This window comes from Tinamus guttatus, unplaced genomic scaffold, assembly GCF_059628265.1.
Source record: "Tinamus guttatus ecotype Peru unplaced genomic scaffold, ASM5962826v1 Tinamus_guttatus_pri_ptg000437l, whole genome shotgun sequence".
NCBI classification, from domain to species: domain Eukaryota; kingdom Metazoa; phylum Chordata; class Aves; order Tinamiformes; family Tinamidae; genus Tinamus; species Tinamus guttatus.
In genome coordinates, this window is record NW_028288971.1 from 140,477 (window position 1) to 161,536 (window position 21,060).

Sequence of the window (21,060 nt, forward strand, 5' to 3'; positions counted from 1 at the left end):
CTAATGGCTTGTTGAAAAAGGGCCTCAACCCACACAAGGCCCAATGGGATATCCGACTTCCCAAAGTGCTCCAACAATTAAATAATGGTTATAGGCCTGCTGGAAGCCCTGTAAGCAGAGCATTCTTTGTGAAAATTGAGCTTAGTGCTCAATCTAGAGGTAAAAGAGAATGTCCAACAACATTACAGCCAGGACAGCCTATGATGGTCAATTTACCATTCATTGGTACTGTGCCTATGACTCTAACTAAACCTCATGGCCCACTTGCCTTGGAAGCTACTGATAGCAGTGGTGCAAAACATAGAATTAGTGGCATGATGGATTTTTCCTTCTTTTTAAAATGGAATAACCTGTTCAGCCTCACCCCACCGAAACAAGTTTCTATTTTCTCTTGCAGCAGCACGCAAGATGGCAGATGGAAATGCTGTATTCATGTTGCTATTCCAAACGCTGGCAATACTACTGACCTGTGATCAAAGAACCCCAGAGTGGCTATGGTCACATGCTTGTGTTAAGTATACCGGAAATACAGGAATTAATTCTAATGCCTGCCCCCATTGGAATGAATCTTATGTTGGTGAAAAAACTGCTACAACATGACAACGTGCACCAACTGCTGAAACGCATCCAGGACAACGGACAAAGGACTCTGATCACTGTTCATCATGATACAGAAGAAATATGCCATGTTCTGGAAAGAGTGAAGAGGGATGGAGAACACCACTGGTAGGAAACCCTTCTTGGATGGTCACCAACAGCAATGGGAATTTTTAATTTCATGCTTCATCCAGTTCTGATTTTACTAGCTTTAGTGTTACTAGGTCTATTACTTATAATCATATTGTATATAAAGGTCTGGTACATGACAAAACAAATAACCAAAATTCAACCAGCGGGCTGCATGCCAGGCTCTCCCCTTGAGCAGGGACACCTCTCAAGGATGCTCCTCGAGGTTGAGATCCTTCCCACTACAGATTCTTGGTAAGTGACTATAGCACGCCTTTCTCTTTTTGAATTTGTAAACTTTACTTTGTAAATGTGCACAAATCCCTTAGACGTAAACCGTTGACCAGGTCTGGGACTAGGACTGGATCCGGCCACACCCAGACTCCTCTCAGAAGGAGTTTGGAAAGCAAGGGGGTCCAATCTGAACCTCGTGACCCAACAGGAGAGTGTCCTTGGTAATTCTGTGTGTATCTTGAACCTCCATGCAGTAACTAATAAGTGACCTTGCCATAGAATCTTGTGAAACCATTGTCATTATCAATAAAACCTATTCCTATTTCTTTCCCACGAGTGAAGCGCATTGTGTCACTCACCCCCACCACCACTCGTTCCGTGACACCTATTATTTGAGTTGGTCTCTAGTAACAGATTAAACTGTCTTTAGGGCTTATGTGTGGCCTTCCTGCACCAAGACATCTAGCTCATAGTCTTAAATTGAGCTAAATGCTTGCATGTGTGTAGGGCCCTGAAGATTAACTCAGAAATGTTTGCCTGTTTTGTAGTTACTGAAGAAGGTGTATAGTTTGTCACAGAAAGTGTATGGAGAAATCATTGAAGGTTAATTTCCAAATTGCACCTTTTTAATTCACGGTTTGTTATGAATATATTTTTAATTTATATCCATCTTCCTAGGGATGCTTTCAGCTTTTCCATGCTGTGATGGAAGGAAGTTAATTAGGGATCAGCCATGCAAAATCTTCCAGCGTGGCCAGTCCAAAACATTGAGCTTCTAAGAGGCTGGTGGATTAGTAGATAAAAAAACAAAGAAGGTGTGAAATCTGGCTTCATGAATCAGATTTGAAAGAAATAAAGTATTTCAACATGAAGTTTGATGTATAATCTTTTCCCTCAATGTAGAGTGGTTGTGTCAAACTACGATATTCTCACCTGCTCATTCTATTCACTTTTCCATTAGCCTCACCACACCAATAGATCATCTCAAATTTTCAGAAAGAAGAAGAAAAGGGGGAAGAGCAGATTCTTTTTCAGGTGGAACGGAGGACACTGGACAGGAAAACAAATTGATTCAGAAAGCTGTTGCACTCTATGAATAAGTCAAATCTCCTCTCTCAGGTAATGATTTGCAATAGTTTGTTATTATGCTACCGAGCTGTGCTAAAATGTCTCTTCCTCCACCTCACACACACACGCACACACTTTATATACAATATTAAAGATACCCTCGACTAGTAAAGATCCTGTCAAAGTATGCTAATCGAATCCAGCTTTGATTTCATGCTTACTTTTCTGCTCATCCCAATTGTAAACCTAAGCTGTAATTAATACATAAGAGGCTGGTGATTATACAGTATTAGGCTGAACATATAGAGTGAACATACAGCATTTCAGTAGACCAGACACTGTAAAGAAATAAGATCAACTCACAAGGTCTGGTATTAGCAGTCTGCTAACTTATCTTGGTGACAATCTTGAGCACTTGCACTGATCCTGCTCCTAGTGACATCTTTTGCATGTGCATGTGTGCATGCTTATATGTGCACGTTAAATAGGTAATTTTTCCCTTTTAATTTTTTGGAAATTGTATTTTAAGTCACACTGCCCAGTGAACCATTATTATTTCTTTGGAAATGGGCCTGAAAGGTCACACCTGCAGCTGAAACATTGTATATCAAGGAAGGAGATACGTGCTCCCTCCTTGCCTGCCTGCTCTGAGACACCCTCTTCCATTACTCTTCCTGGCTTGGAAGAAAAGGGACAAGGTTCAGGGTGTGGTCAGATGAACATGTAAGGAATAGGTGTGTTGCCAGACTGAAATTGTGCTTAAGTTGTTCATGTCCCTGGTCACAGCTGCTGAGTAAATCTCATGGTTAGTCAGACGGCTAGAGCCCTTACAGGTTGTCTCCTGTGGTCTGCCACCCTGCAGATGACACAGGGGAGTTTACAGGAGACAAACATCTGCATGGAGAACTTTGTGCTTGGAAGGAGGACGCCTTATCGCTCTCCCATGATGACTCTTCATATCTGACAAAAATATGTCCATGCTACACTTCCTGCTAGACCAGGATGAGCAAAGGGCACCCCTGGGCAGTTCTAGCTTGGTTCCCCCTTTTACAAAATATAGATCTATTCATCAGAGTTCAGTCTGGAAAATGGATGAATATGGGTGGATTTCTGCTAGCTCTCCTCTGCTATGGAGGCCCTGAGAAGACACTCTCAAACTACCAAACACAAGAGCAGAACACACAAGAGAATAGACATGGCAGTATTAGCTGGCACCCTACTGCCAAAGGCTGAAAAAAGCTAGAAGAGTCCCTACAGATGGCTTGTCAAAAGACCTGTTAAGTTCTTTTTTGTATCCTCTTGTCAACCGAAAAGAAATCTTTCCATCCTCTGAAATACTTAGAGCTCGAAATAAGGACATATAAGGTCAAGAAAAGTCTCTAGGATTCATCGTTCCATTTTGTAGCATAGGAAATCACACTAATGAAACCATGAAAAATGCTAAAGAAAAGCTGAAATGAGGAAATCCTCTATGGTCCTAAACCTACTTGCGGCTTGTTTGGAGCAGATTGGAACTTATTATAACAAAACAAAACAAACAAACAAACCAAAAGCAGAAGTCCAAGAAGGAAAGTCTAAACCATAAAAGTTGAAGGATCCTTTCCTTGGAGCAGTGCTACGCCTCAAAACTTTTTGATTAAAAAAAAAGAATAAAGAAGAGGAAGATGAGGAAAGGAAGGTTCAATTATGAAGAGATCGTGATCCCATGTAGAGGCATATGTTGCGTTTCAGCGCTCTCGCTGCACGCGAGCGGTGCTCTCATGGGGAGCACAGCCGCTGCCGCTTCACGCTGCTGCATGAGCGCAGGTGAAAGCCTAAATTATGCAAATGAAAAGGCCCCGCTAATGCCGTTGAAGTATTCCTGGAGTGTACACTTGACAACCTCAAAGTACATTTTGTACCGCTAATGACTTCATCACTAACACAATTGTCATGAGTCAAGCAGTTGCCATAGCAATGCCCCAGCACAGCTGTTTACCCATATAAAGTACTACACCTACTTAGTTACATGTACAGACAGATCACTGGATCCCTAGGCCCTGAAATTGAAATAATTCAATTTTCTGTCTCTCTCTCTATGAAGCGATTCTGCCAGCTATAGGTATTAGCATATCAATGTGACTTTTGACAGGGTCTGTTGCAAAAGACATATTTTGCAGGCACTTCATGTCAATTAGAGCCCTAACTGTTTCATGGAATAATCATTCCTGCCATATTAAGGTCAGGCTGCAAGGTAATTTAATTGGTGCCATTATATCTAGGGGGAAAGTGCATGCACTGTGACTGCCAGGGAGGATGTGCTAGGCGACATTAAAGGGATTGCCTTCCTAGAGTGTATGGGCAAGCCATTTAGAGAGATAGAAATAAGATGGAAACAACTTCAAATGCTTTGTTTCCAGCAAAATCCCAGTGTGTTTGACCAAGGGGAGAATTTTATTTCACTTGAAGTAGTGCTATTCACAAGGGAGGAAGCGCTGAAGAAAAATAAATTTAATTAAAAATTTGCAAAAATCAAAACAAAGCCTCTTTTTTCCCTGGGCTCTGATGGCTGGGATAGAGCGAGTCAGGCAGGAACCTCCCTGGCCTCACCACAGGGAGCTGGTTTGCAAGGATTATCGTTTCCTCCCATGGAAACTTATGACCAACAACTTGTTTCATGAGCAGCAGGAGTCCATCTCGTATGTATTCAAGTAGCTTGTTCAAGTAGCTTGTCCCCTACATTTTCCCCTACTCATCCTACCCCTGACATGTCCATACAGGTGACCAGATGCCAGCCCACCTCTGAACCACCATGTAGTCACCGAGGGCTGCTTTCTTTTACCTCACCAAAGACACTCATTCAGGTCTCTTTCTTATCAACAGCTCTTACTTTTTTTTTTTTTTTAGGATTGTGATTGTCCTTGAATCATTTGTGCTTTTTTTCTTCTGTCTGAAGCTGGTCAAAGTTTTCAGGAGACCAACAGATACACATTGTCCATAACTGGACACATTTGAAAATTTAGGAATTAGAACAGAATTGGACACAATTAGAAATTTAGACCATGATTCAGTCTCCTGAATTATTCCATAAGCAAGAAGATTTCATTACTAGTCATATACCCACTGGTACATGTACAAGAAAAGTTATTATTTTCATCTAGGCTACAACACTGAAATAAAGTTGAGGATATTCATAAATTATTATGACAGGTTCAAGAACTGGAGTAGAATAGCAAACTTTACATAGGTTCTATGTAATCCAAAGCATTTACAATATATTCATAAGGACACTGCAAACAATAGTTTTAAAATTTTTATTTTTTTGCATATAAATAAACATATTCCTTGAACTGGAGTTTCAGATGGGTAAATTCTGGCTCCTTAGAAATCTTTGTTTTCATGACTTTACCACGAAACAAATTCTGTGCTTAGAGTCATGCTTACGCTCTTGTGATGTGAAAATTGGTCATGATTAACTTTGAAGGACTCAACGAAAAGTGGGACCTTGTAAAGGGTTAACCGAGCAGGGACTAGGAGTTAACCTCACTATCTGCTTCTGCTGAAAACCACGTGATGAAGATCATAGAATCATAGAATCATAGAATGCTTAGGGTTGGAAGGGACCTCTAGAGATCATCTAGTCCAACCCCCCTGCACACGCAGGGACACCTAAAGCACGTGGCACAGGACTGCATCCAAGCGGGTTTTGAAGATCTCCAGAGAAGGAGACTCCACAACCTCTCTGGGCAGCCTGTTCCAGTGCTCTGTCACCCTCACTGTTAAGAAATTTTTCCTTAAGTTCCTATGGAATTTTTGATGTTTCAGTTTCCGGCCATTTCCTCTAGTCCTATCAGTGGCCACCACTGAAAAGAGACCATCACCGTCCTCTGCACTCCCTCCCTTGAGGTATTTATATACACTGATTAGATCCCCTCTCAGCCTTCTCTTCTCCAGGCTGAACAGGCCCAGCTCCCTCAGCCTCTCCTCATAGGGCAGATGTTCCAGGCCCCTGATCATCCTTGTAGCCCTGCGCTGGACTCTCTCCAGCAGCTCCACATCCCTCTTGTACTGTGGAGCCCAGAACTGGACACAGTACTCCAGATGCGGCCTCACCAGGGCTGAGTAGAGGGGCAGGATCACCTCCCTCGACCTGAGATTAAGATAAGATTAAGATTATTAAGATTAAGATTAAGATAAGAATAGACAGGAATTGTGAAACGAACATTCCAAGCTTGCAAAACAAGAAGAGAATTGTGAGAGAGGAACCAACTGTGAATGCCATGAAGACACAAGACACAATAGGCAGATAAGGAAGTTAAGACTGTCTATATAAACGAGGGTCTCTTTCCAGAGCGGCGCAGATCTCGAGGTCTGCCCCCGGCCGGCTAGTAAAAGCTTGCTTTTTAACCCACCAGGTTGAGTGTGCGGGTGATTGCTGGGATCACGGACTGATAACTTCAGCTAACAAGTACTCAACAGTTTGAAAAACAGAACTGAAAATGAGAGCTATCTTGTTTTTAAAATGAAAAGAAATATGATATATAACAAATTTTTGGCAAACTGATGCAATTTTGCAAAATTAAAGCAATGGAAGAAGATCATTTTTTGAGGCTTTTAAATTTCCCTATGAATATTTCAGAGGACTGTATTCATTATTACTATTTCCTTTTACTATCCACTCAAGCTTACAGTGGAACTATTTAAAAAAGATATAGGCATGTTTTCTGGTATGAATATTACATTAACTGAATTAAGGTCAAGAAAAGGTAGATTATAAATGGAAATGAAAGTTTTTCCTCATTATTATTTTCCTTTTAAAATAACTCCTAGAACATTTTGGCTCAGCCTCCCATCAGAATGGCAGTTGATAAGCCATAAATTAGCAATTAAAAACTCCATCAGTCCCATTACAAATGTAGCCTACCTTTTGGCATTTGGTTCAGCCTTGGTCATGAATGCAAGAGCTAGGATGACAGGGTAAAAAAGAGCTTCAGATTTAAGCATTCTGCTGCTGGAAGCATTTCAACACTGATAGACAAGAAAAAAAAAAGTCTGCTCTTTTTTTTTTTTTTAATCAGAAAAATATTATATTTTGGGGTAGGTAGATGCTGCAGGCCCAAACCAGGGGATGTTTCAGCATACAAAACAATCTTTGTGTTGTATTGGGTGCAAAACTTTAGTAGGTCTTTAAACCAAGCCACTTAAAAGAACAAGTTAACAACAGCAAGCCTAGATTGCTCTAGAAACTCATATCTGCTCTAGCTATGATCAAAAAGGGTCCCCTTTGCTTCCATTCACTTTCTCCTTACCCCAAATTAACAAACAGAATGGAAGCAGCACATGTCATTAGAAGGACCTCTATTTCCTCTGGTGGGGACACAAACGTGTAGCTTTCCTGTACATCCCACTGAAATCAATAAAAGCGCTTATTTGAGCGATGAGGTAAACAAGGCCAGTTGCCACTCTATCCTGTATATGTCTGCTAGGATGTGTGCATACCTTTGTGTTAATACTCTGTGGTTTTGGGGTGTTTTTGTTTCCCCTCAAGTAAGGACAATGATCTTCCCACAGCACCATGCAAGATCTGTTATACAATGATGATTCACCCCCAAGAGATAGCATGGGATTGGAAATGATGAAAAGGGTATGCTGAGTTAATGAACACAATGCATGCATTATAATTGGCCTGCAAGTTTCGAAATAGATACCTGGGGAAAAAAAATGATAGATGCATGTTGATTTATTGAACAGGCTGTCCAGCCTATGTGTAAAATCATTATGACAGCAGAGTACATCACGGCATCCTGCAGCTGTTCCTTGGCCTCCTCATCACCCACTGGGAAATGCACCATCCTTGTTCATTACCGCCTCCTCTTTCCAGAGATATACATTTGCAAGTTGTCTTGCTTTTGTAAAAAAAAAAAATAAAACAACAACAACAACAAAAAAGGCATCAAATCCTTTGTCAGGTTTATTCCCTTGAATATAGCTTAATATATTCTTCCTTTGCATATGCTGAGAGCTGGTTTCTTTCCTATATGCATCATAGCAGCTATGTGCAAGCATTCAAAACTTCAAGTCAGGAACGTATCTTTTTCTGATAATGGGTTTCTTTACTGGCTAAATAAGAATGCTTCAGGCTGTAAACACAGAGCAGCCAGAAAAGATGCTTGCTGCTTAAAGGCCGTATGAACCTTCTCGTGGTGAAACTCATCTGATTTGCTTCACCTGTCGAAGAGAAAGGTAATGGCAATTAAACAGTCAGTCTTTAGCATCACAGGGGTATCTCCAGATCTCCCAAGAGGTTTTATGAATGCACTCTCATTCAAAACAAGAATAAAAAAAGAAAGTGGCTTTCGGCCAGATGGAAATGTATTTTGGAAATGTCTGTTTATGACAATATTTTCCTAGTTTTCATCAACTTTCATCATCTGTTTAGTTTATTTGTTGTCTAAAAAACATTGAAAGAGAATGTTTTCATGAATGTGAAAGCTTTCCATCTCTTGTTTTTCTTATCTTTCAGTAGGAAATAAAAATGTTGTTCCTCCTGTGATCTAGATGCTGTCCTGTTCCTTAAAACACTGTCATCGAATGGTTTGCCAAGCTCTCTAAGGACTCTGGGAACTAAATTCCTGTCACGAGGAATGAAAGAGGAAGGGACCATTGGTGAAAGAGATAAAGAAGACAGAAAGGAGACTCAGTACTCTGTGTGTATAAATATATATATATATATGAATAAAAAAAGAAAAAGGCAGAAAATCAGTCTGTTTGCCCATCACTACCTCCCAGATCTTCAGCCTGTCATTTCCCAGGTCCTTGTGTGCTCAGATACGACATGAGTAATCTTCCTAGAGTATGTGTGCACACATATAACTCCTCCAAACTCAGCTTTCTTCTTCCTAGACCCAGCAGATATGTGAGCCTAGCTGGGAGGTGCAATAGGGTCCGAAGAGTAATAGCAAAGAGAAGCGGAAGTCGTGGCACTGCTGCAGTTTATTTGCATGCTGATGCAAGAGCTTACTATGACCCCAAGGATCATGGTCAAAGTGATATTTTTAATGTAGCCTAATGGTGCTTGCAAAGACACTCATGAAACTTGTCATAGGGTAGGCAATTTTCTGCTGGGGATTTTGCATCTAGTTTGCTCATTCAGTATCAAGCCTACACAGACTTCTACTGTCTCTATGGAGAGGCAGGTAAAAAACATCGAGGATGCTTGTCTTACTTTACATTTCCCAGTCTCTTCAATCTGTTTTAAAGTTATGAGGAGCTTTTAAAAATTAACTTCCATAAAATGCATCAATTCTTGTCTTCTCTAGTTAGCATACATGGTATATTTCTATTTCTGTACATATTTATACTATACTCTATATGGTTCTTTTTAAATACTAATAGTAAAGACAAGGCATTGCTTTCTCCAGGAGCTCTGTCAAGTCTCTGAGAGCAAGTTCCCCATTTCTCCTGCCATCCTCAATAAATCTGCATGGAGTTTTGGAGGGAACACAGAAGGAACTGCTGTTTCTCATCCCAGACACAGCAAGCACACAAGCTGGGAAGATTAGAGAAGTGGATAACTTGTACATCTTCCAATAGTGTAATTAAGAGAAAGTAAAAAGGATGCAAGAACTGTCAAAGGCAAAGGATGTTTCAGGAGCTTTTCACAAGCAGTAACACTCCTCATTCTTTGCTGCTCTGTATTTCATTTCGGAGATGGATTTGATCACCACCACAGTACATAGAAGGAACTAAAGTCAGAAAGGAAAAATAGAAAATGACTAATATACATCTGTTTTTTTAAATTGTCTTTATTGTCATCAAATTGCAATATTGCTTATAACTGCAGAAATGGGAGCAAATGCAGTGTCTAGTTTCCCTGAATTATCAAACCAGTGGGGGAATACCTAACTAGTTTTCTACTGAATTAAGATTTATCTGGGGAATTACAATTTTAATTTTGCAGATCTGTAGCTTACGGTCAAAAATTTTTTTGCTAGGTGCTTCCTCCAAACAGTTATATCAAAATAAGCCTGTGTATTGTGCACACGCACCACACATGCATGGATACAAACCCAGACTCTGAAGAGAGTTTTATATGTCAAGAATGTCAACCTAGTCCATGACTCACCATGTATGCAAGAGGGAAAAGGAGGGAGAAATGCCTGTTAAGTATTCACAACATATGTTCAGATAGCAGTAGCAACACTTCAGTTTGACAGAATATTGGAATAAGATTCTACAGTGTTTCCAAATCCCTCTATACTGCTTGGCTAGTATTTAAAAAACAAAAAAGGTGAAAAAAAAAGATTCTAAACTGTGTTTCAATAGATGACATTTTATCATTATAACATGCAAACTTATGGAGCAAGAAAATAAGTTAATGTGTCAAGCACAGGGAGAGTGAAGTAATGAACCATATGCTGAGACCCCAGTTAAAACAAATGCATACGAGTGCAGCAGGCATACATAAGATGACCAAATTGGATGCATAGGGTATGCACTCATGGATACATTTAGAAAAATGACTTGGAATTAAACACAGGTTGTGCCCAGGAGTGATTGATGTGTTAAATGTAGATGCTACAAGGACAGGTTGGGGAGGGGAAAGCACAGATTGGCAAAGCAGCACTTGCAGGTTTATGACAGGCAGAAAAGAGGATGTTTACGTTGGCATTTTGGAGAAAAATAGTGATGTAACATTTCTGATGCTCTAGAGATAATTTCAGAGGTTAAGTAAGGGATTACGTTATTTTGTCCTTGAAAAGAAATCTGAAGCATTCCAATGTGGGCATGTCTGTAGAGTATAATTATAAACGTTTTAATTGAAAACTTTTTTAAAAGGTCCATCGCTTCCAGGAGGCCTTTTTTTTTTTTTTTTTTTTTTAAACAATGAATGTGGTGTGGTTTGGTTTGGTTTGATTTGTTTGTCTAGCTTTTGTGGATGGAAAGGAAAGCAATGATGATGTATTGTATACACAATCTGTAGGGCTTTTTTTTTCTTTTTCCTGAAGGTGGATTAAGTCAGATATTTTTAGAAAGATATCTAATCTTGCCTTAAACACCCCAAGTAAGGAGAAAGCCTCCATGCCTGCTGACAAGGTGATCCAATATAGCAACAGCCGCTAGTAGAAAATCTCTTGGATTGGATCTCATTTCAAGCTTGATTTTCTTTCAGTTTTAGCTCTTGGACATTCTTATACTTTTGTCTGGAAAATCAAAATACTCTTTTAAGCCTATGACAGTAGCCATGCACAGCAATCATATCACATTGAACTTTTTCTTTCCAAACAATAACTGATAATACTTGTCTCTCATTTGCAAGAGCCATTTTTTCTTAGATCATTTTATTTGAAGCAACCACAAATAATTTTGTAGCCTTTCCATTAATACTGAGTAATGAATAGAGTTGAATGCCTGCATTTTTTTGAATGAGTACATTTTTTAGAAAAATAAATAAATAAATGTAGTTCCAGAGGGATGGGAGATATTCATAAAGTGTGGTCAAAATTAGTTTAAATCGTTGCGGCCAAAAGAGCTGAAAGAATATTTGGAACTATCAAATATTTTGTGTTGACATTTTCTGAAGAAAAGATTGCTATTTTTGTTTCCAAGTGTCATTTTGTTTGCAAATTCAAAAAACATTTGTTATTCCCATAATTATAGTACAGTGACAATATTACGTTTCCCCCACCAATATTTCTTTTTTGATATTTTCAAGGGCCATATTTTTTGGAATAGTATACCAAAAGTCCACAAGTTACCACCTTGCTTTTTCTACTTTGAAAACTAATCTTTTGTTGCTTTTATTTTCCAGTGTGCAGCATCTTCTATCCCATACATTTGATTTGGTGGCTTGTTTTTGTGGATGTTGCACTTTTTGGCTGGCATATGAACTCACTACTGGATTTTGAGCCTTTAGTCAAACTTCAAACCCAATAACTACATCACTCATTACTGGCCATCTAAAAAACATTGCGGCATCTTCCTATTTTACTTGCAAAGATTTATATCATTGAAAAAAAATGCTGAAGAGAGCTGGATTAAGACCCCAGCCCTTTGGAGACTGCATTAGGAGCAACCCGGCTCATCGATTTCTCCCCATTAAAAACTCCATTCGGAGACCTGTCAGACAGGCAGTTCTAATCCATCTAATGCGTGCCCTGCTAATTCCGTATAATGTAGGTTTTTTAATCTAAATCTCATGTGGTACTAAATCAAATTCACCAGAGAAATCCAAGTATATTATGTCAACACCATTGTCTTTATCAAACAACGGGTCTGTAATGTTGTCAAAAAATATATAACACCTTTGTTTGACAAGACCTGCCTTCCATGCAAACATGTTAACTATCATTAATTCTATTTCTGGTCTCTAATTCTTTGTTGACAGAGTCCTGAATTAACTGTTCCATTATTTGGGCCAGACTGATATTTTACTAAGCAATGTGCTGTCACCCCTTTTACTTCTTTCAAATGTTGGAATTTTACTGACAGCCCACCAATCTACATGAAATCCCCTCAACTTTAAAAAAAAAAGTTAAAATCTGCTTTAGAAGATAGGCAGCTAGTTCCTTGCAGCTTTTAGGACCTAAGTTGTCCATGCCTGGTTATTTAACAGTAACTTATGTTTTCTCCTATAACAGATGTTCTATTCCAATCACTGCTTTTTCTCTGAACATACCTCTTCTGCTTCACATCATATACAGGACAGAACTGTATATTTTAATATATATTTTTATGCTTAAAATGTATTTTATTACATACTCGAAAATGTATTCTTCAGTCATTATATGTGCATCTAGTAATGAATAGCAGTGTTCAAGTTTTTTGGTTCCTAATACATCTTATAATTACATTTTTCTTGTTTTTAACCAGGCTGACCATTTGCATTTCATTGATTCTTCTGATTTATCCTATTGGCAAAAAATTACTGTAAAATATATGCCTTGCATTCCTAGAAGTTAACTTCCCCACTCTATGTTGATTTTTTTGCAGATATCCTCTTGCTTCTTTCACAACTCTCTTTAGCACATGCGTCAGACTTACGTTTTAGAAGTTCATATGAACAGGAAAAGTACTTTTCAAGATAGATGGCTTTCATGAAAAGATCTTTACCAAAGAAGATTTTCCTCCCAAAAATCTCACTATGCTTAAGTAAGATGGCCCGTGTCAAGCCTCTTTTGCAAACAGCAACATCCTCAGAAGAAGTTTCCTCTTTTCCCATGTACTGATCAGCGAGGTGGAGAGTAGTTTGCCTTCTTTGTCTTCTGATTTGCAGCTGCAGCTGCTAAACTCTGTTGCTTGCTCATCAAATGTGATCCATTAGATTGGAAATAGATGTGTACTTTTTACCTCACAACGAATATAGAGATTTCTCAGGTAATTGTCTCCACTCTCACTGTATCCCAGGACCTTATGATTATTTTTCTCAAAAGCTCAGGGAGAAAAGTAAATAACATCTCCATTTACACTCATATGAAGCATAAAGTCTGTATAGAACAGAGCAGGGTATTAAACTTACATGTCCAAGTATTTCAGTCACTGCACCATAACCTCTTAATAAAGCTTTTTATTCCCCTCCAATAACTTGGATTTTGCTATTACCCTTAATACAACTACTGAACTTAGGAGTTTTTTATGAGTGAGGGAACACAAAAACTGATGCTGTCTTGGTCACAGCTCACATACTTAACAGGAAATGGATGTCAGGGGCCAATTTACACATTATTTTTTGAATTCTTGAGGCAGGGAAGGATTTGTTCCTATGCCAGTATTTTGTGTTCAACCCAATATGCTCAAGTCTGCACAGCTAATTAAGAAAAATATGTTTACCATTTCTATACAATTAATTCTGGAAGGAAAGGGACCCTTCCAAAGTGTGGGCGTATTGAGGAGCAGGGTCTCTGTGATGGTGAGCCAAAGACCTTTATTTAGGGTTAAACACAACTTATATAGTTTCTGAGCCCAGAGCAGCCCCTGCCCTGCCTGGCAGCACGCAGAGCCCAGCAACCCAACCAGCCAATCAGGCAGGTGATCACACGCCAACCACGTGCGAGTGCCCAGAGCCTGGTTAGAGAGAATGGAATCCAGAGATATGTTCCTATGTTCCTCCTATTTTCATTCTCCTTTTCCTACTGTTATCAGCAAACACCTTTCCAACCCATTTCTATAGATTACGTCTATTTATTCTTTTGTTCCTGTTTCCAAGAATACATCTTCAGAGGCAATTCAAGCTTCAATGCATGGCAATTACTAAAGAAATAAAACATTATTATCCTCATCTTCAAGCATTTCGGCCACATTCTTCTTGGCTTTTCTATTTTCAATATCTAAAATACAGCACTCCTTTGGTGCCCTTAAGAAGTACTTGTTACATTACTCGATGCATTATTCCTTAGAAGAAGAAGGGGAAAAATATCATCTTTCAATTTATGAATCCTTCTTCTGTTTACTCTTCACCTTTAGTTCTCTTTGTGCTTCGTCCTCTTATGATCTTCTAAATTATTTCTGGCCAAATATAATGTCACCAAGTTGGAGCATGTGATTTTGTCACTAATCATCATTTTACCCCGTCATCTTTTGGCAGTGCTGACTTATTGCTTTTGGCTGTGATTATTCTTCAGAAACCTAATTTTCCCCTTTTCTTACCTGCTTTATTTTATTTTGCCATATGCTATTGCTTTGGCTAAAATCCATTCCTGGACTGAGGTAGCTGAGGTATATCAGCTCATCCCAGAGATTCAGAGTTTCCTGGTTGTGTTCTCCTCAAGAGAGATATTACAGGAACACATCCAAAGGACACCATTCTCAAGGGATTCTCCTATCCTCCCCCATAAGAAATAAGGCTGAGTGTCATGGTGCTTGTAGAAATAAATAGCAGAGTATTATAATGTGCAAAGAAGGCAAAGAGCTATTGATGGATCAACGATTAAATATCTCTTCCTAATGGGTCTGTACAGAATCAGTTATAGACGGAATTTATATCATGCTTTATGACAGGGAAAGAACAGTAACTTTCTCTGGTCAAGGGAAGCAATGAACTTGCGAGCATCTCTTCTGCTAAGTGTAGCAGCATCAGTGGCATTTGATGCAATTGTACAGGTTATTTTAAACATGTGATTTTTGCAGGTTATTGAATATCATCCGGCTTTTAGCACTGCCCAAGTATTTAACCTGCCCCCAGCAGCAAGTTGAAATATGATCAGACCTTTTAGTGATGGACCCAGGAACGTAGACCAGACTGGGGGTGTAAATATTGTCAAATGAACTTTAAAATACCTGGAAACATAAAGATTATGAGCTGAGAAAAGAGGCTAGGGCAAACACGGTCTACCTCGCAGCCTGGGTGGGCCAGCAGGAGTGGTTTCCCCAGGTCACAGTGTAGGGGTTAAATAGCTAATGTAGAATAAGCTGAGTCTTAGAGCACAAGGACCCATGATAGCAGGAGAAAAATCAGGGAGGCAAAGAAGGGGACCACCACCCGCCAGAGGAGTTGGGGCACGGTTAGGAAGGGATCAATGTGCAATTTGCAAAAAGAAAGGACACTGGAAAAATGAGTGTCCGGAAAAAGAGAGAAAGGAGGCCACCTAGAGTACTGGTGGCAAAAGAAGATAGCGACTGAAGGGGCCGGGACTCGGAACCCTTCCCCGAGTCTTGGATAGAATTAGAAATGGAAGGGAAACATGTAAAATTTCTGGTAGACACAGGAGCTGAATACTCAGTAATAAATAAAGCAGCGGGGAAACTATCAACAAGGAAAGCTCGAGTACGAGGGGTAAATGGGAGTAAGGTATATCGGTGGACATCAGAAAGGAAAGTAGATGTAGCTAGTAAGGTATATCGGTGGACATCAGAAAGGAAAGTAGATGTAGCTAATAGACAAATCACGCATTCATTCTTGTATATACCGGAGAGTCCGGTACCCTTAGTGGGCCGGGATCTCTTAACTAAATTGGGGGTAAGGATATATTTCGAGGACGATGGGGTAAAAATCAATGACCGGGAAGGACAACCGATTCAGGTCCTGACCATTAGATTAGAGGATGAATATAGACTGTATGAAGAGAGGAAGGAAGAAATTGGACCAGAAACTCAAAAATGGATGAGGGAACTCCCAGAAGTATGGGCAGAGAATTCGGGAGTAGGAGAGGTTAAAGGGAAAACTCCTCTGGTCGTGGAATTAAAACCAGGAGCTCACCCGGTTAGGGTTAAGCAGTACCCAATGACCCCTGAAGCTCGACAAGGGATAGCGAAGCACATTAAAAGGCTACTGAAAGCTGGCATTCTGCGTAAATGCAAATCTCCGTGGAATACTCCTCTACTGCCAGTAAAGAAGCCCGGAGGAGATTTCAGGCCAGTCCAGGATCTGAAAGAAGTTAATAAAAGAGTGGAGGATGTGCATCCTACAGTCCCGAATCCATACACTCTGTTAAGTACGATGCCACCAGATATGGGATGGTATACAGTTTTAGACTTAAAGGATGCTTTCTTTACCATCCCCCTGACAAAACAGAGCCAGGAAATGTTTGCTTTTGAATGGGAAGATCCCGAGAGCGGATACAAGGGTCAGTTAACTTGGACCCGATTATCACAAGGGTTCAAAAATTCACCGACTTTATTTAATAAAATACTGCAGGAAGATTTGAGTGAATTCAGGAGACAGAATCCTAGTGTGAAATTGCTTCAGTATGTGGATGATCTGCTGCTAGCAGCAAGAACGAAAGAGGAGTGCGAGGAAGGTACGAGGAAGTTGTTGCAAGAATTAAATAAACTAGGCTACCGAGTAAGTGCTAAGAAAGCTCAGCTATGTAGTCCTGAAGTAACATATCTGGGATATAAGATACGAGATGGTAGGAGATGGCTAACTGATGCCATGAAAGAGACTGTTCTTCGGATTCAGGAACCCAAATCTCCAAGAGAGGTTTGAGAATTTTTGGGGACGGTGGGATACTGCCGTTTGTGGATACCTGGGTTCGCAGAAAAAGCGAAACCTCTGTATGAGGCGAGTCAAGAGAAACCGGACTGGCAGTGGACAGAAGCTATGAGAAAATCTTTTGAGGAACTGAGATTAACCCTGCTAGAGGCCCCTGCACTTGCACTCCCAGACCCAGATATGTGAGCGAAAATGCGGGAGTTGCCAAGGGAGTGTTAACGCAGAATCGAGGCCCTTGGAAAAGGATAGCGGCGTCCAGTTGCCGCAGGGTGGCCCTCGTGTCTTAGAATTATTGCAGCCGTGGCGTTAATGGTTAAGGACACAGACAAACTCACGTTTGGGCAAAAGCTGTATGTAACGGCTCCTCATTACGCAGAGGCATTACTCAAACAGCCGCCTGAAAGATGGATAACAAATGCTAGGCTGACTCATTATCAAGCCTTGCTTTTAAACCCAGGAAGGATTATGTATACGTCCCCAACGACTTTAAATCCAGCCACTCTCCTACCTAACCCAGAGTATGAAACACCTGTGCACAATTGTCAGGAGGTGTTAGCTGAAACTACGACAGTGCGGGAAGATTTGAAGGATGAGCTGCTGCAAGGGGGAAAAGTGTGGTTTACAGATGGAAGTAGCTTGGTCGAGCAAGGAAAAAGAAGGGCGGGAGCTGCAGTGGTAAATCAGAAAGGAGAAATAGTTTGGAGCCAGCGTTTACCAGACGGCACTTCGGCTCAGAGAGTGGAACTGATAGCCTTGGCTAAGGCATTAGAAATCTCAGAAGGAGAGCAAGTGACGATTTATACAGATAGTCGCTACGCGTATGGGGCAGTGCATATACACGGAGCAATATACAGAGAAAGGGGATTTCTTACCTCCGCAGGAAAAGAAATCCGAAACAAAGAAGAGGTTTTGCACTTGCTGTCAGCTTTGCAGAAACCAAAAGCAGTGGCAATTGTGCATACCTTAGGACATCAGAAGAAAACCGATACGATAAGTAGAGGAAATGCAGCTGCAGATATTGCAGCCCGGCGAGCTGCATTAGAAGGACAAATACAAAGGGTACTAGCCCTGACTCACAACACTTTAAGAGAAGAAGAGGAAATTGGAGAGGACGAATATACCCCGGAGGAGAGGGAGTGGATTCAAAAGGTCGCAGAAAAGCAAAGTGCAGGAGAAGGACATTACAATACAGAAGGAAGAATGTTAATTCCTAAGCGGTTGGGACAGAAGATGGTGCAACAGTTACACAGTACCACACACTTGGGGGAAAGAAAAATGGGACTGTTAATAGAAAAGTTCGGGTTGAGATTCCAAGATCAGAGGAAAATATTAAGAGGGATAATAGAAGGGTGTCAAGCATGTCAGGAAATGAAACCATCGAGGGTCAGGAAGGTACATGAAGGTATAAGGGAAAGAGGTGGTGAACCTGGAAGGCATTGGGAAGTAGATTTTACAGAAATAAAACCAGGTAAATATGGATATAGATATCTGTTGGTATTAGTAGACACCTTTTCAGGGTGGGTGGAGGCCTTTCCCACTAAGCGAGAAACAGCCCAGGTGGTAGCAGTCCCATATATGCAAACGGGACATTCTGTGGGACAAATGGGACAGTCGACGGGTTACAAGAACGATTCCCTGCATGCGGGATTACCCTTAGGAGCATATGGGGGGGATCCATCAGGACAGGTACATAAGAGGACAGATTTACTATGGAATAATGATACCGCTAAGGCCTTGCCAGATGAAGTGTTTTTAATTTGTGGGGATAGAGCATGGCAGGGAATACCTAAGAATGCCTATGGGGGACCGTGTTATTTAGGGCAACTGGCAATGATAGCCCCGTTGTTAACTATGAAGCAGGAACAAAGAAGGCAAAAGCGTTCCCTTGGTTTAACACCGGAATGTAATGATAATGTACAATTAATATCTGTAACTGCGCGGGTCGCCTTAGCTATCTTTGTGCCAGGAGCTGCAGCAGGAAATGCATTAAGGGAGCTTTCGAAGTTAGCCTGTTGGAGTGAGAAGCAAGCAAATGTGACAACCGAGGTATTGGAACAACTCCTGCTCGATCAGAACAGCCTGCGACATGCATTACTACAGGACAGAGCGGCTATAGACTTCTTGCTCCTCGCGCATGGGCATGGATGTGAAGAATTTGAAGGACTATGTTGTTTTAACCTGTCGGACCATAGCCAATCGATTCAACAACAATTGCGCTGGCTCAAGGAACACACTCAGAAGATAACACGGGAAGAAGGACTGATGGACGGAGGGCTAGAGTCATTGTTTGGAGGGTTACCTGGGTGGATATCAGGACTGATAAAAGAAGGATTACGCGTATTTGTAATTCTGTTATTACTGTTACTGTGTATCTGTATAATGTGGAAATGTGTAATGGGGGTAATGGAAAAAGCTACAAATCGAGTTAATTCTATGCACATAATGTTAATGCGACAAACTCAGAAGGATTGAGAAAGGATTCTCTGATATTAGCAAAAGAAAAAGGGAGGAATGTAGGGGTTAAATAGCTAATGTAGAATAAGCTGAGTCTTAGAGCACAAGGACCCATGATAACTGGCGGAGTCCGGATGCCCTGCTCATGGCAAGGTCTGGACCCTTGATAGGTGGCGGGGTTAGGGTGCCCTGCCCTCAATCAGGATGATAGAAGGGCTGTTTATCCACATGTTTTAATTCAGCAAAATAGATAACATTAACAAGAATGCAAAACAGGAAAACGGGAGGGGGAACACTCTTGGGTAAAAACAGTATAAAAGAGGGACGCCTGAAGTGGTCGGGGTCCCTGGTGTGACCCTTGCGTGGGAAAGCCCGGACCCCAGCCAGCTGGTAATACTTATTATCTTTCTTCTATTAATAAAAGACAATATATATCTATGGTGGTTGCCTCTCTCCCTGTCAATTCGGTTACCGGACCAACAGCACCTGAGAAGCCTCTCCAAGAAGCTGATGTGCTCCAGCTCCCCACCCTGCAGCATGGATAAAAGGCACCCACTGGCTTCCTCAGCAGTCCCCAGTGTACACCAAAACAAGTAGGGATCACAGCATAGTTGGGCAACATCCTGTATTTTTACAGTGATTTTTTCCACTTTGGAGAACTCTCCTAGAAGCTAAACAGAACCACGTGGCTAGCAGATCCCACCTATATGAGCCACAAGCATCTCCCCACAAATGCACCACCACCTCCACTGTCTATTCCCTGGTGAGGAGATAAGGTTTCTTCACATGGCCTGGAGCTATGTTGACTCCTAAGTGAGTCTTCCCAAGGAGGCAGAAGAAGGGCACCTTACACAATGGCTCTGCTCTGTTGTTTCTGGTTTCCTGCACTGCCTGTTGCTACTATACAAATTCGGGGATTAATTTGAAGTCTGATATGGGCACATCTATTCTGAAGTCTGAACTTGCTGAAGGCAGTGTGCAAGAACAGTGTTTTGGAGCATCTGGTGCAATATATACCTTTACTCAACACAGAGTTTACTGAAATCAGATATAATAAAGACTGGCATTAGAGCTGTATCACATCTGCCCGTGCTGCTGACTTTGATCAGGGATAGAGGCTATCCATTAATTTCCAGTAAAGTCATTCATTAGGACTCATAAATTGTATTCTATGGAGCTCCTAATGCATGTCAGACCTTATAAGTTTATTTCACAGGAGACAACTCCTCAACAGGAGTGCTGGAAAGTTCAATTGCAAGGAAGGGCAATCCTCATTTCAGATAGGAAACTGAGACACAAAGACACCAAAGCCAACTGGAAGCAGCCTCCTGAATGCCTTTGGTGACCTCACTCCAACAGACTTGCCCAAGAACATTTAATCCATGCCAGGATGTGGAACAAGTGCACTGCAAAGCATTTTCCTTTTTTCTCTGGTCTGATTTCAAATATGTTTTAAAAGTTTTTTTTTTGGCAGTCTGCAGGTGGAGAAGCTAAAATTGAGAATCCTGGATGAGCAAAGGGATGGGAATAAAATAAATGAGGAGAGCACTGAAAAAAATGAAGCGAGTTGGAACAAACTTTCCTCAGATCTTAGGAATGTGTTCATCTGCTAAACAGGGAGAGAAAGAAATTAGCTGACAGCTCTGTTCAAGCATTCTGTAAGATGAAAA

The 21,060-nt window shown here is 40.8% G+C and overlaps 1 pseudogene; it reads left to right on the forward strand.

Annotated features, from left to right (window-relative positions):
- Positions 1 to 21,060, forward strand: part of LOC148593180 (uncharacterized) — a 122,058-nt pseudogene that overhangs the window by 98,781 nt on the left and 2,217 nt on the right.